A 14,415-nucleotide genomic window follows, 5' to 3' on the forward strand; every position below is an offset into this window, starting at 1 on the left:
AGGACATCCACTCTACAATAATGCATAAATGTGTGTCGTCTCTGCCATAGTGCTGGTTATATATATAACCACCTTTAGAGGCCATTTTTCCCCGCAAAGCGGGGGTTGGCCTTTTTCGGGAACCATGGTTGTTGTTGTTTTTTTGGTCCCCTTTTTTGAAGCGATGTTTTACGGCCGGATGCCCTTCCTGACGCCAACCATTTTTGCCGCCTTTAACGACAAACAGGGAATTACCAGTGAACTGGTACTCAATTAGCCGACCTCGGAAGGATGACAGGCTGAGTCAACCCCCCTGGCATTAATTCAGCGATCGACCGGGATTCGAACCCAGGATCCTAGGATCCTAAGCCGGCACCCTAACCGCTAGCCCAACACCAGGGTTACCAAGGCATTTTGGAGCGCAATGTTCAACCCAGTGTCAGAAAGCTAGGTCTCTGTCGAAGGTCATGGGTCTTGCAGTGGGACAATGAGTTATGTCCCTCCCACAGATCTCCCGCTGGTTCCTGTAGGTTTATGAGTTATTGGATATAGTTCTGCACTCTGAGGGAATGCTATCTGATGTATTTGTCACATGCTACACTTGAGCAGTCACCAGCACATACAGGAAGGAATAGCTTGCTAGATTGAAGAAAGAGCAATGGTGATCTTTTGTGGCAAGTATGGTTGAGTCACTTTCATGCAGTGCATTATTTTTACACCGTGTGTTGTATTGCTCATCCACCGAATATTGCGATGCGACATGACTCGATATACTCAAGCCTGAGCAGTTATTATCGCTTTGTACAGAAGAATTTGTAGAAAGACTAGATATGTATTTCAGATGTCTGACAATAACGCTATCCTCATCCTCAATTTATTTATTGTCTTTATAGTTTGTGTCCACTTCACTCTGCCATTGTACTTGATGAAATAAGAATGAGAATAATATAATGTGCCTTTTCCATTCTCAATATAATTTCAATCAAACAGCTAAACATGCTTAAGCACCCCTCTTTTATTCCTCTTTTCTCCCGCCTCTGGAACAAACTCCCTCACTCTCTTCAATCGCACTCCTCCCTCCAGGTCTTTAAAACAGCTGTTCACCACCATCTCTTGTCTTCTCCCATCCAAAACCTTGATCTTTTCTACCCCCGCTAATTCACCCCAGATCCACTTTTTTGAAATCCCGACTTCTTTCCTGGAAGTCCTAGCAGTGTCCGTGTGTTTTATACCCCTCCCACCCCCCCCCCCCTTTCCCATGCCCCATCCCCCCAAGCCCTCTCCCTCCCACAGATCTCCCGATGTCCCTGCTCTCAAATGTTGTACTTGTGTGCTTCCCTCTCTCTCCCCATCTTGTCTCCCGCTCCCTTTATCTTATGTTTTATGTGTCAGTTTGCCTTTTTGTGATTAATGTTAGCTCTTACACGAGCCTCGATCTTGTATACAAAAAAAGTAATATACTGTATTTCAGACCAATATTAAAATGTGCAATTTTCTCAATAAAATTAATAATGTGCAATAAAACAATAAAACTAATTAAACTATACTGATTTAAACTAAATATTAATAATTAATTCAACTAATTTGTGTTTTACAAACTTTGCTGCAATTTTGCGGTTGACTTATTGTGCATACATTATTCCACTCACGATTCCATGATTCCTGCAGACCTCACTACTCCTTCAATAATATTGGTTGTTATCATTTCTAGGGTTCAGCTTCCTGTTTGGTGAATCACTGGACAATGCATCCACATCTCGTCAGTGACAAATGGTTGCGTCTTTTCCAGGACCATATCTGGTAAGAAGATATGAATGGGTAAAGGTGGTTGTTCTATATTTGGTAGTTCATAAATGTTTAATCGTCCTGATTAAATTGATTTCTCAGTTGACAATATTTTAGGTTTTTTTTAGGTTTAAATTCACCTCAGATTTGCTATTTGATATTTACTACCTCTTCCTCTTCTGAAACCTGCTTTTTCAAGGGGTAGGAGCAATCCAGGAACAATCCTGACGCAGATCTGTGTACAGATAGCTGTTAAAATTTTGTTTGCCTCCGCCAACTACTTCAAAGAGTTGTATTGGAATTTTATCAGCACCTGGTGTTTTTACATTTGCCTGCAAGCTCTTTCAGGGCATTATATACATTCTATCATTATTAGTTGTTGCTCATATTCTCTTTCTTTGAAGGTTTCCATCATATTGCTCTCGTTGGTATCGTGTTTTGGCATAGGCCTTCCATCTTTCTTTCACCTTTGTTTCTTCTGTCAGTTATTTTCCTATTATATTCTTAAGGACCCCAATCCGATACCTAAACTTTCCTATGATCTCTCTGCTCTTTTTAAAAACAGCTCTTGTTTTTCCCACTCTGTTGTCAATGTCTATCTCCATGAACGCCTCTTTGAAATAGTCATCTTTGTCTTTCCTAGCTTTTCTTTGGAAATCTCCATTTAGATACTCAATGTCCTCTCTTGGTGCACCTTGAGTTTTCATATCTTCTTCTGTGTGCAATATTTATTGCCTTTTCTGACGGGCATTTCGCCTTTTTCTTTCTGCTTGCTTTTGGGATGTTGTTTGTGGCCTTTTCTTTGACAATGTCTTCAACCTCTTGCCACAATTTGTCTTGCCATAATGCCACAAGTCCGGCTCTGCAAAACGCTTTTTTTACCTTCCTTGCAAATGGCTTAGATACGTTTTCAAGGTCATATCTGATCTGCAGTTTTTTGGGTTTTTTTCACCTTTCTCAATTTGAGTCGTAGCTTTGCCAAAGGTCGTTTATGATCTGTCCCACAGTCTGCGCCTCGCAGAGTATTCGCAGATTGCACAGCACTTCTCCATATTTTATTGATTAGAATGTAGTCAATCTGATTTCTATGTTTTCCCATCGGGTGAAGTCCATGTGTCCAATCTACACTTGGGTTGTTTGAACCATGTGCTTGCAATTATGAGCTCATTCTCCACACATCATTCTCTCTATCATTCACTCCCCTGGCTCATTTTGGATACCAAGTCCATGTTTTCCTGCAATCCCTGGTGCTCCTGCTCATCCAGTTTTTGCATTACAGTCTCCCATAATAATTAAAACACCTCCTTTAGGCACCGGTTATACCAGTTCCTGCAACTTTCCATCAAACTCCTCCACATTTTCTTCAACTGCTGCAAAATCTGAATGATGTTGGGGTTCACTGGATGTCTTTTCATCCTCACTGATATTAACCTGTCATTGACTGGGTTGTATCCCAGTACTGGCCATGCCATCCTCTCATTGCAAATCACTGCCACTCCATTGCTTTTACAGGTTTGTTCACTTATCATATCACCCAAAATTTTACTTCTTGTCCTCTCCATATTCCATTTTATTACATCAAACTTTCACTAATGAATTGACCTAACATTCCATGATCCATTGTGAACGTTTGAGAGGTTCCACTTTCAGTGGTCGTGACTGCAGTACTAGGTCACTGGATTTCCTTGTGGGTTTCATCCATTACTGTCATATCAGCCAGTCCTACTCATCAAAGCATTTTGCTCTTGCCCAGTATCCATTTGGGTACTTTCACACCTTGGGGGCTCATCGTCTGGTAACATAGCATTATTTTGACCGTCTGGTAACATATGATCATGATTGTATTATTGGCATGTGTGGAAGTGGTTTGCCATTTCCTTCTCTGGGCAGTGTCTGTACTAGATGGGTGAACCTAGACATTGTGCTCCATAAGAGAGTCCTCTTGCCTAGCATCAAGGCCATGCAGCCATTACTAGAAATATGTTCCTGCTGCCTGCATGGCCATCCACCACCTGTCCCCATAACCCATGGAGAGTTCTTTACAATGAGCCATGTCTCAATTTCTTCTATGCAGCGCTTTTGGAGATATACTGTTGCGATTTTTTTGTTTTTTTTTCCAAGATGGCACAGGTACCATGTGACCTATGACATCATAATTATCATTCAAATATTATACAGGAGGAGTTGCACCAATGATGAAAAATTCCTGCCAATCAGACCAACAGTTGCAGAGAAAATCATATTTATTCTGTGCGGACAAACAGACAGACAAATAAACAGAAAAACAAACAAATGGACTCAAATGCAATACCCTCTCCTCTGGTGAGGGTAACAAACAATATTACCCCAATTTACCCACAACATGATCCCCACACAGATTTCTTAACAGTTCTTATCTTAGGGCCCATTCATTCATTCGACAAGAACACAGGGAATATGAATAACAACAATACAGAGAGGTCAATTTCAAACCCCAGAGGCAAGCTGGGTACGAATCTGGACACAGTTATCGGCAGCTCTCTGGTGCAACCCACCATAAAAGCCATCAAGCTCCATAATTGTGACTTCCTTAAAGCTCACTTGACTCTGGGGATTAAATGTTCACAGCTCTGCTCCTCTCAGCCCTGCACATCCAGAGATCCATGCACTCTTGTTCCTCCTGCCATTCCTCCAAACGGCTGTCTTTCTCTCTCGGCTTTTACCTCTCTGTTCCAGTACAGCTGTAATGGTAAACCATATCTCCCTGCCAGTTGCATCGCCAACAGACCTCCATATCACTCCCTCTTTTTCCAAACAGCCGTTAACCGAGATAAACTGATAAGCCCCATGGCAGGCCAAACATGCCCCCGTCTTGACGTTAACTGTAAACTTCTCCAATGAAGACTTGCCTACTATATCAGCCCCAGCTGTGAGGCTAATGGCTGGCTATTTTAATGCGGATTTGCCATACCTGCACATTCTCATGGCTTGAGCTGCAAAGCTCTCGGGTGTGCTTTGTAAAGACGTGTAAAGAGAAGAAAAGAACATTAAAAGTATACAGCCAGAGGTTTTAATAGGGGAGTACAAAACAGCAGTGTGGCAGTTATCACACTTTATGTCTATAATCCTTGGTGTTGGGCTAGCGGCTAGGGTGCCGGCTTAGGATCCTAGGATCCTGGGTTCGAATCCCGGTCGATCGCTGAATTAACGCCAGGGGGGGGGGGTTGACTCAGCCTGTCATCCTTCCGAGGTCGGCTAATTGAGTACCAGTTCACTGGTAATTCCCTGTTTGTCGTTAAAGGCGGCAAAAAGGGTTGGCGTCAGGAAGGGCATCCGGCCGTAAAACATTGCTTCAAAAAGGGGACCGAAAAACAACAACAACCACGGTTCCCGAAAAAGGCCAACCCCCGCTTTGCGGGGAAAAATGGCCTCGAAAGGTGTTTTTTTTAATTTTATGTCTATAATCCTCAGAGGTCACGAGACTTGTCTTGGTTTCAAAAGCGTCTTTAATTCACGTAAAAACTGATAAGGAAAAATACAGCCATTCAGTACATGCCGTTAATTATTGCGGCATAACAAACTTGCTGTATGATTTACACAAAACCTACTATGATACAATTTGCATCCACACAATACAATAACTTGTATTGTTATTGTATTGTGTGTTATGTTACTTCATAATGTTACTTCATAATGTTACTTCATAATGTTACAACCACACAACCTAATGTTACTTCAAGAGGTTCAACAATAAATTGAGATTCAGCTTACCTCTATCCAAGGGTCGGGTATTAAAGAGAAAACATCGAAAATGGAACCGATCAGTTCATTTGCTCGTCGTGGGCAAAACAGTATGGCGGGAAGAAGGCGGAAGTTCAAGAATGCGAATACAGCACCCAACCACCACAGGAAGTCATAACAAAACTTGCATAAACAACAGCTACAAGCAGTTAGGGAAAACAAACATCTCACTGTATATACGCTATGCATATCTATTGCCCATATCTATTTGTTTCGGCCAATTCAAATGTGCCTTGCCTTGGAAACACTATCTACTCTCACGGACTAATTAAAGTATATGATGGAAATCTGGATTCAGATTTAAGGATCAGATCCCATACACTAAATAAGTGTTGAATTCTGAAAAAAATTAAGACATTAGTGATTCTTATAACTAAGTCTATATCTTATAACTAATCTTTAAGCAGGGCTGTCGTCCCTCCTTCTCCATATTGCCAAAACAATAAACTTAAATAAAACATTCTCCTCCTGGAAGGCAAATTCAACTGAAGACAACCTCAGATCATTCCACAAAGCTCGAAACAAATGTGTGTCTACTCTCGAGAGAGCCAGAAAACAACATCTGTCCAATCTCAAGAATGAGCTTTCAAATTGTCTCTCTCCAAAACCTGGTGGTGCCTTGTCAAGACTTGCACCCTCTGCCCTCTCCGTGCTTTGTCTCCCTCAGGTATCTGCAGGACGCACGCTGTCCACCAGCAACCCCCTCCAAGTGAAACTGCCTAAATTTAGAATCACTGATCATCACTCATTTATTCCGTTATTCCCCACCTGTGGAACTACCTTACCTACTCTCTTCAATCTCATTCTTCCCTCCAGGTCTTCAAGACAGCTGTTCATCACCATCTCGAGTCATCCCCCATCCAAAATGCCCTGCTGTTGGCATTTCCCCTTTCTCCTGCTGTTCCCTTTATGTTGTGTCCAGAAATCAAACCCAGGTCCTCTGGAAAACCATACCAGTGCTCCGCCATCTGAGCTATCTGGGTGACTGATTGAGCATGCAATGTTCCCACACACATGATTGATACTCTCTGGCAGGCCGATTCATATATATCTCTCTGATATATAATTTACTTATGTATTTTTTTATTTTATTTTATTAATTTCATTTTCATATGTTTTTATTTCATTTGATAGATATATAATCGATTTTCTTTTTTTTCTTTTTTATTTCTTTTTTTTATTTCATTTGATAGATATATGTCAAATTTATTTATATATATATATATACATATATACGTATATATATATATATAGACATATATATATACAGACTTGGCATTTAATATGGAATTTTTTTTTTTCTTGACGGGTTTACTTTCTTAACGCAGTATATCAATCTGGTGAGTTTCTTTCACACTTTGGTGATTTATTTGTTAAAAGAACCATGTCACTGATTGTCTGTCGCAGCAAGAAGTCAACAAAAGGATTATATCACAGGTGGCGTGGCAAAATGTATGGACAGGGGCATTTGGTGATTGGCTTCAAAATCGGGTATATAAGGGTTGTTGCATTCTGTATTAGTGGAAAACAACTGCTGCACGACTACAAAAGTTATTGCCGCTTCCCCTGGAGATGGTCCGTCAACTCGACAATGCTGTTTGTCATTTAGTGGTGGCTTTACGAAATTACGGCATGAAACAGCGTGCTATTGCTCGGCAGTATGGCATCACTCAAGGTCAGTTGTCAAAGATCCTGAAACGAAATGCTCAGAGGGGTGTCCCTACTCCAATACCGAGGCCAGGACGTCCCCGCAGAACCACAAGGAGGGATGATCGCCAGCTGCACCGGTTAGTCCGCAATGGCCGTACCAAGTCAGCTAATCGGCTTAGGGCTGAGTGGCAGCAACTGACAAATGTGCCTGTATCCAGAAGGCTAGTCAACCAACGGCTGGTTCAAGCAGGCTATCTTGCCAGGCATCCCTTGAGAAAGCCACGCCTGACCAGACAACACCACCAGCGCCGATTGCAGTGGGCCAGAGAGCACCGTCAATGGCAGCCAGGACACTGGAATCATGTGATCTTCAGTGACGAGTCTAGATTTCTGGTCTATCGTCAATATAGCCGCGTCCGAGTGCGCAGACAAGTGCATGAAGCCTACAACAAAGATTGTATAGTGCCAAGAGTCCAAGCTGGAGATGGTGGGGTGACCGTTTGGGCTGCTTTTCATGCAGGGGGCAAAACTGACCTGGTTGTTCTGAATGGAAACCTGAACCAGTTCAAGTACAGGGCCATTCTGGAAGAAGCATTGCTTCCATTTGCTCGTGCAGCCTTTCGAGGAAACTTTGTCTTCCAAGATGACAATGCACGGCCTCATCATGCTCGCATGTTCCAACACTTTCTAGCTGACCGTGGTGTAGAGCATATGGAGTGGCCTGCCATGTCCCCGGATATGAATCCGATAGAGAATTTGTGGGCAGAATTAACGCGTCAAATCGACCACTTGGACCAGCAGCCGACCTCTGTGCGTGAATTGCAGCAGGCTATTGTCACTGTGTGGCAAGCGATTCCTGTCCAAACCGTGGCAAATCTCGTGAACAGCATGCCTCAATGTGTACGTGCTCTCCTGAATGCTTGTGGGGGTTACACGAAGTACTGAACTGTAATTTTACTGTCCGTAATCCCATTCGTAATTTAACTTTTGTTTTTGTTAAAAAAATTGTTGGCTGATGTGCAAAATAAAGAGATACTTCTGGAAAACGTACAGAGGTTTAACACAGTACTGTCCATGAATTGAGTTCGATATCAGTTTACATCACTTTCAAGGATCAATTTATTTGTTTCGAAATGTCAAATGTGTTTTTTATTTCTTTTCAAGGTCACTTTAACAAAATCTAGAATAATTTCAACATAATTCCAATGAACTTTTGGTTCCAAGACATCTTGAAGAGTAAGTTCACCCCCACAAAAAAAATAATCCTTATTAAATGCCAAGTCTGTATATATATATATATACACACACACACACACACACACACACACACACACACACACACACACACACACATATATCTAACACACACACACACACATATATCTAACACACACACAGGCACATATATCTATCACCGTGGCTTTTATTGGAAACCTAATGTTGAAAGAAATACCATAAACATGAACGTCATGCTTATTGTTCCCAAAGCAATATCTTACGAGATCATCTTCGTAGTTGTTTAAGTTTAGCTCGACATTGATCGGAGAACTTGGGTTACGAGATAGTTTCCCAGCATCAATCGTTTGATAAGGTCGCATGATCAAATCTCTGATTCCTGAATATTTAGTCTCGTTTTCTTATTTACATTTTTTTTTTTGCTTGGATTACAGGACAAAAATGAAATCAGACAGCAGTGGTGGTGATGTGGAAAGAGATGAGGATAAGGCAGTGGAGAAAATCGCAGAGACCGAGATAGTCCTGCACATCTTCAAGAAATCCCTGAACAATGCAGCTCTGTTGCCAATATGGCTGCAGCATCTTCCCAACCTTTTCCAGGCCTCGCACTATTCGCTAATCCCTATCCATAGATTCCTTTTGAAAGCATCATTTATATCTCCAAACATTGCTTTCCCTGCCTAGTATTGTTTTAGCACTATGTTGCACCCAGCACAAATGTCCAGTGTACATTTCCTAATGTCCTTTTGCATCACATCCCATTATCTCACCATACTTTTTGTTATCTATTGTGTATTTATGCATCATTGTCATATAGTGCTGTAGGATGACTGCTCTGCTCTTTTTCTTTTCCCATTTTAAAGCGCAGTATTAATGGTAATTAAAAAGGGCTTAATGCCAGATTTTATACACGATACATTTTCTAAAGGGTTACGGTAACGTAAAAAACATAGTAAGCACCCAAGTTTATATTTTGGCATGGATTAAAGATTTATTCATGTAAAGACACTCGCTGATGGATGGTCTTTTATGGAAATACTTTGTCGGACGGTGTGTTTCGGTGAGAAATAGATTATTCATCGGAATCTTATGCGAAAGGGTTAAGATTGAAAAGGAAGCTCGATGGACATGAAGAATATCCACCGACAACTGTCTGGATGGAAAATAATATTTGCAATTTGTTTGTCCGGAAAACCGGCCATGATTTCATGAATAGATCTGTATTTAGGGAACTCAATTCCATCATAATATTCGGACTACTTTACATATGGCAATCATGTGGTGGAAGGAGGTGAGGAGATGGGCCAGTTTCCTAGAATAAGACGACTTCCAAAAGCGGAAAATGTTTTCTCACACTTGTTTTAAGGAGGAAGCCACGATACCTGGTCCAGGTGATTATGTAAAACATTTGCCCCCCCCCCCCCCCTTTGCGTATAGTGGTTCATGCAAATGTGGGTATATCTCAATCAACGTAGACCCATGCCAATCCTCTTGCTCTGTGGGTTTGAAAATTAGAGTTAGACATTAACTCATTTTTGCATTTTCAGATGCCTAGTGCTGCTGAAGCAGTTTCAAGTCTATTAGGCACAATCCTGGACGGGTTGCCATTCCGACGCAGGACACTCGAATGGCTCATTCATCCCAGTAATCTGGTACTCGTTTTGCCGACCTCAGAAGGATGACTGGCTGAGTCAACCCACTTGGTGTTAGTTCAACTGCATGACATGGGCTTGAACTCAGGGCCCTGAGATCTCAACCCAGCCACCTTAACCGCTAAGCTAACACCCGGCTTAAAGAGATGGGACTTTACGCGCTTGGCCATTTCGGTGCATTTGGTCTGCGTAACGAATGGACTTTCAAACTCGTCCATACCATAATTACGTTGAAATGGCAAAAAAAATTCTGAAGGAAAAACCTCAACTTCAACGAATCAGGAAGAAGACGACCAATTCAAAAGACAGATTCAGAAGCGATTAAAAAAAAAAAATAGAAGTTCCACATTACGACGCGCCATGATCCAAGGCTTCTTTCTGCATGTGCTTTGCATTGCAGGCCTGTGCGCAGGCTTGAGGGGTGTGGGTGTTCGTGAGGGATGTTTATGAGGGCCGAGGGAGGATGTAGTGGAGATGTGGTGGGATTGTGTATGGAAAAGAGGTCAACAGTGGGAAACATAAAATAAGGGAACTGGGATATGTAGAAATCTATAGAGAGCAAGGGTATATCAAAATGGCGATGTATCAAAATGGCGCGGATACACCTGCACCACGTGTTTTGATTTGAGACAAAAACGATCGTAAGCGGCCCAGATTTATGCCACAGCCCCTCCCAACACAACCCTTCCATGACATCTCGGACTAACATATAGGACGTACTGAATCGACCGAAATCTCATTCGAGCTTCGTATTTCAACCACGAGTGTTCTTGTAAAGACGCGTATTTTGGCCAATAACGTCGAAATGTTAAGACATTCGAGGTTAGGAAAGCAATTCTGCTCTTTTCCTCCCCCCGCGTCCTTTCCCGAAGTAAAACCAATCGATGAACAGAACCAGAGACTGCGGAGCCAGCCTCCCATCGTCCCTGGAGAGGCACTCATTAAATCAGCGAATGTGTCCGTTTCTGCCGAGCTGTTTTGTGTTTCACTGTCATTCTGCCATTTCTGTGCTTTGTCTGATATTTCATTCACACTCCCCAACATCACTATTTATCTGTTTCCGCTCAGTTTCATACGAGACGTTATTTTCCAAAAATAGGTTATTGAAATTATATGCACACACATGTATATGCATATAAATATATACTATTTTCATGAATAATTTGACGAGATTATTCATGAATAATTCCCATTTTTCCGTGCCTATGTCTCATCCACTCCCAGACTGTGAAAACCCCTCCCGCTCGCTCCTCTTTTTCCCTCTCGCAGTCGCACTCTCCAAAGCCCATCGTGACCGAAAGGGTTTACGTCACGGATCGAGCAAACGCGCTCAAGCGCGCGCGCTTAGGTGCGTATGGCGGAGAATCGCCAAATACGATCAACATAATATAAAAGGATAAAAAGACAGGAGAGAAACTTCAGTAACAAAAAAAAAAAAAAGAGGGGGGAGAGAGAGGAGGGGATCTGAGGACCGAGGTGGGGAGGATGATCTCGGAGTGATGCTGGCGTGGGACACGCATCCATGAGCCGTGCGCGTTGGACGGACCCCGTGGCCCGCGACGTTACAGCGGGGTAAATGGTGTTGAGCGGAAAAGACGGGCGTGTGGACGCGGCTGCCTCGCTTGCTCTCACCTTGAAACGGTAAGATGTTTCCGCTGCTGCACGGTGCGAAAGGCAGTTTGTGGGAGAAGATTATTTAAAGACAACGTTCGGGGAGAATAAAGAGCAGGAGTAAAAAAAAAAAATCACAGAAAAGGTGCATTTAACCAACGGCCATGAGTATACAGTATTAGGAAGATCGTGTCAGACCGGCAACATTTATATATTCACGACTGGTCGAGAAAGTAGGAAGCAGAAAGCGTCTTAGTGTTCAGCCCGCGACATCCCGGCGGGCAGCAAGGCAGAGCTATCACCGCAATGGGAATTTACGCACCGCGCTTCATCATGCGTCTTCATCAAATCTGTGCATCGGTGGCTGTTAAAGGTAGGCATGTGGAAGTGCGTTGTAATTCATTAATCGTAGGGGCGTTAAAATAGATAGCGAAACAAGGCAGGGCCAGGGGGGGGGGGGGCGAAGGTAACCATGGTTTCATTCGATTGTCATCCATGTCATAATGGATGTATATATTTGCAAGTGCAGACCAACTTTCTCCGAACCATTTTCTAAGGTGTGATCCCTTAGAAAGTTGTTCACTGTTGTCTTTTGAGAGTGCTTGTGACTCCTTTAGCATTCACACATTCATCTGTGGTCACAAGTGTTCTACCCACAAGCTTCAGTAAAATACTGATGTTGGAGGAGATATTGGTATCATCTGTGTGATTGACTGACTCAGGATAAGTGGATATTGTTCTGGTAGTGCTATCTCCCCTTTCACCTTACATCTCACCTCATCTTATCTCACCTGGTACATCTCACCTGCTGGTGCTATCTCCCGTTTCACGTTGCATCCTTACATCTCACCTCCAGAGCCTCCCATCTATTAAATTATCTCCATATAGGCACTGTCTCCCATCTCCAGATCCTCATTCACTAAATAATTTCCACATTAGGATTATCTCCCCTCTCCAGGCCCTCATCTACTATATCATTTCGACATTAGGATTGTCTCCCCTCTCCAGACCCTCATCTACTAAATCATTTCCACATTAGGATTGTCTCCCCTCTCCAGTCCCTCATCCACTAAATCATTTCCACATTAGGATTGTCTTCCCTCTCCAGACCATCATCTACTAAATCATTTTCACATTAGGATTGTCTCCCCTCTCCAGATCCACATATACGAAATCATCCCCCCAAATGGGGATTCACATTAGGATGGTCTCCCCTCTCCAGATCCTCATCTACTAATTAAACTTCACATTGGCCTTATTTGGATTGTCTCCACTCTCCACATCTTTATCCACTAAATCATCTCAACATTAAGATTTTCTCCCCTCTCCAGATCGTCATCTACTAAATCATCTCCACATTAGGATTGTCTCCTCTTTCTAGATCCTCATCTACAAAATAATCTCCACACAGAGATTGTCTCCCCTCTCCAGATCCTCATCTAGGAAATCATCTCCACATTAGGATTGTCTCCACTCTCCAGATCCTCATCTACTAAATCATCTCTACATTAGGATTGTCTCCCCTCTCCAGATCCTCATCTACTAAATCATCTCCACAATAGGATTGTCTCCACTCTCCAGATCCTCATCTACGAAATCATCTCCACATTAGGATTATCTCCCTCTCCAGATCCGCATCTACTGAATCATTTCCACATGTGGATTGTCTCCCCTCTAGAAATCCTCATCTACTAAATCATCTCAACATTAGGATTTTCTCCCCTCCCCAGATCTTCATCTATGAAATCATCTCAACATTAGGATTGGCTCCGCTCTCCACATCTTTATCCACTAAATCATCTCAACATTAGGATTGTCTCTCCTCTCCAGATCCTCATCTACTAAATCATCTCCACATTAGGATGGTCTCCCCTCTCTAGATCCTCATATATGAAATCATCTCCACATTAGGATTGTCTCCCCTCTCGAGATCTTCATCTACTAAATCATCTCCACATTAGAATTGTCTCCCCTCTCCAGATCGTCATCTCCTAAATCATCTCCACATTAGGGTTGTCTCCCCTCTCCAGATCATCATCTCCTAAATCAGCCCCACATTAGGATTGTCTCCCTTCTCCAGAGCCTCATCTACTGAATCATTTCCACATTAGGATTGTCCCTCCTCTCCAGATCCTCATCTTCTAAATCATGTCCGCATTAGGATTGTCTCCCCTCTCTAGATCCTCATCTACGAAATCATCTCCACATTAGGATTGTCTCCCCTCTCGAGATCTTCATCTATTAAATCATCTCCACATTAGGATGGTCTCCACTCGCTAGATCCTCATCTACAAAATCATCTCCACATTAGGAGACGCCCCTCTCTAGATCCTCATCTACGAAATCATCTCCACATCAGAATTGTCTCCCCTCTCCAGCTCTTCGTCTATTAAAGGATCTCCATTTAGGGACTGTCTTCTTGTTCCAGATCTTCATCCACGAAATCATTTCATATTAGGATTGTCTCCTTGTTCCAGATCTTAATCTACTAAATAATTCCATGTAGTGACTGTTTCCCCTCTACAGATCTTCCTCTCCTAAATCGTCAGCTCAAGCTAGGGCCTGTCTCCCCATCTCCAGATCATCATCTATTAAATCATCTCAACCTAGAGATTATCTCACTTCTCCAGACCTCATCTATGAAATCATCTTCACCTCAGGACTTATCACCTCTCCAGCTGCTCACCTATTCATCCACATTAGTTCCACTTAGCTGTCACCC

The 14,415-nt window shown here is 42.6% G+C and overlaps 1 long non-coding RNA gene across 1 annotated transcript; it reads left to right on the plus strand.

Annotated features, from left to right (window-relative positions):
• The first annotated feature begins 1,654 nt into the window (after window positions 1-1,654).
• Window positions 1,655-9,438, plus strand: LOC144889373 (uncharacterized). Its single transcript, XR_013621711.1, has 2 exons — window positions 1,655-1,779; window positions 8,865-9,438. It is a non-coding gene; the product is annotated as an uncharacterized LOC144889373 (long non-coding RNA).
• The last annotated feature ends 4,977 nt before the right edge of the window (window positions 9,439-14,415 follow it).

This window comes from Myxine glutinosa, unplaced genomic scaffold (genome assembly GCF_964187855.1).
Source record: "Myxine glutinosa unplaced genomic scaffold, kmMyxGlut1.1 SCAFFOLD_3206, whole genome shotgun sequence".
Classification (NCBI taxonomy): Eukaryota; Metazoa; Chordata; class Myxini; order Myxiniformes; family Myxinidae; genus Myxine; species Myxine glutinosa.